Genomic DNA, 2,500 nt, shown 5'->3' on the forward strand with positions numbered 1-2,500 from the left:
CCCCCTTAAAGGGACGTCGTGACTCAGTGTGCTTGTTTCTGTCGTGAGCCGGAGCTCATACATGTATGTGACACACGTGTGCAGAGGAGTCACTCCAGGCTGCAGCCTCCACACAGAGCCACCAGAGGGCGTCTGTTGGGGCTATGTAAGGGTGTTTGCGTGGTTCCTGCCCCCCTCCCCCCCTCAACCCCCCCAGTTCACTGAATCCTCTTCCCTCTCTTGTTCCTGTTGGCCGCCCCGACCGGGACTTCCTCCCACCCTGTGAGTGTGTGGCATCGTCCAGTGACAGTGCACCAAATGTATAGGTACTATACTCTCTTTCTCGCTCTCTCGCTCTCTCTCTCTCTCTCTCTCTCTCTCTCTCTGTCTCAGTCCGTCTCTCTCTCTTACTCTCACTCTCTCCATCGCTCTCTCTCACTCTCAGTCCCACTCTCCCTCTCACTCCCTCTTATCTATCTCTCACTCTCTCTCTTTCTCTCTCTGTCTCACTCTCTCTCTCACTCTCTCCATCGCTCTCTCTCACCCCCACTCTCACTCCCAACCTCACCCTCACTCTCCCTCTCACTCCCACTCTTACTCACTCTCTCTTCCTCTCCTTCTCCCTCTTCCTCTGTCCCTCTCTCTCTCTCTCACGATCTACCTGTCGCTATATCCCTCTCTCTATTTCTCTCTCTCTCTCTCTCTCTCTCTCTCTCTCTCTCTCTCCCTCTTCCTCTGTCCCTCTCTCCTCTCTGTCTCTCTCCTTTGCCAGATGTTGCACCTCCTCTTCTTTCGTCTGCAGTCGGTGTTGTTGTTGTTTTGGGGTTTTGACGTTTCAAGGATACACAAACTTTTCGTTGTTGTTTTTTTTGCCGCATGTCTTGACAATAACACGCCCCCTTTTTTGGCTGATGTGTGTGTGTGTGTGTGTGTGTGTGTGTTTTTGTTTCGTTCACTGTTTGGTGTCTTCTTATCCAAACTCGCCTCCTTTCCTGTGCTCGGCTCCTCTCTCCTCTCCTCTCCCTCCTCAAGTTCAATCTCGTACGTTTGTCTCATCTGCATCTTCCGCCCGCCGTCTTGCAGTTTTCCTGACGGCGTGGAGAAGAAGTGACCTTGGGCGACGCCTCGTTCTCCAGAAACACAGAGAGGGAAACATAAAGGCTCGGCTGCAGAAGCTCAGTCAGCTTGAGCTTCATGCTGTCATCACAGCCGTCACTCAAATCAATGTTTTCCACCACAGCTGCTGCTCGAGGGAAACTAAAATAGAATCCAGCTTCATTTTGTCACACACACACGTATGAATGTGTTTCCTGTGGCTGCATGTTCAGGAGAAAGCATCTTATCAGCCGCTCTGTGCTGCTCTGGATGAGGCTGAGGCTTATCTCAAGCACAATGAGGCTTTAAATAGCACCGGACAAAGAGTGTGTGTGTGTGTGTGTGTGTGTGTGTGTGTGTGTGTGTGCGTGTGTGTGTGTAAATGCAGCTAAAAGAGGCGAGTGTGTGGATGGGTAGGACGAGGGGGAAAACAGAGGGAGGGAAGTGATGAGGGTGGAAAAAAATCAACGGAAAGCAAAGAGAGGAAGCGAGAGGAGAGGAAGGAAGGAAGTGATGAAAGGCAGGAAGCAATGGCGAGAGAGATTGAGTTTCTATTACGACAGAACATACATGTACAGAGGAAAAGGACACGCCCACACAGAGTCACCGTGTGGGTGTGTGTGAGGGCGTGTGTGTGTGTGTGTGTTGACATGGCTGCTGTGGTTTGTGATGTAACCTTAAAGCAGAAACAGGGAAGAGAAAGGTTTGATTGACATGAAGGGGGCTCGGTGTTGTACAGGGGAGATGGATGTTCTGTAAGTGTGTGTGTGTGTGTGTGTTAGAGTGTGTGTTCACCGTGTTCCCACGTCTCTCCACGAGCCCATACGTCTGGCGTAGCGGCACAGTGGGTCAGAGTTTCCACACACGTCTTCCTGCTCTTTCCTGCATGTTTCCTTCCCTCTATTGTACCTGAACGCCTCATTGTGATGGGAGGTGACAGCTCCTCAGGCCTCTGACATGGCCCACGCCAAATAGTGAGCAGGGTTCCATCCCACGTCCCAGCTCTGCTCTGCTCAGACTTGGCTCAGGATGTCTGACCCGTAGCTGCAGGCCAGAGCAGCAGGAACGTGTCGCCACCAACCGGCTGTGACAGGCTGACACGTTGCCATGACGCCTCTGTGCAGCCTGTGGCGTTTAGAGACATAATTTAGATTTAGTTTTGCCATTTTGCCCGCAGAGAAACGCCAGAAAGTGCTGATGAGTTTGTTTTTAGATTCAGTGGATTTGTGCTTTTGTTAACTTTGAAACATCAAAACATGAAAGCTTCAGATCTGAGTCTGAGCGGTGAAGAGTGTGGAGACTTCACCTTCCTCTCCTGACCTCCTGTCTTCAGCGGTTCTTCTGGACTGGATCCTTCTAGACCCGCTGCTGCAGGTTGTGGTGCTGCAGCCTCAGTAGATCCAATCAGGATCCACACATCTTCTGT

The 2,500-nt window shown here is 51.4% G+C and overlaps 1 protein-coding gene across 3 annotated transcripts in view; it reads left to right on the top strand.

The window, feature by feature from the left end:
- The window catches only part of LOC142995955 (pleckstrin homology domain-containing family A member 7-like), a 56,098-nt gene that overhangs the window by 35,376 nt on the left and 18,222 nt on the right, over positions 1-2,500 (top strand). The window lies entirely within an intron of this gene.

The sequence above is a fragment of the Genypterus blacodes genome, unplaced genomic scaffold (genome assembly GCF_046128005.1).
Source record: "Genypterus blacodes isolate CSIRO-AG114 ecotype Tasmania unplaced genomic scaffold, CSIRO-AGI_Gbla_v1 ptg000034l_1, whole genome shotgun sequence".
In the NCBI taxonomy this organism is placed as follows: Eukaryota; Metazoa; Chordata; class Actinopteri; order Ophidiiformes; family Ophidiidae; genus Genypterus; species Genypterus blacodes.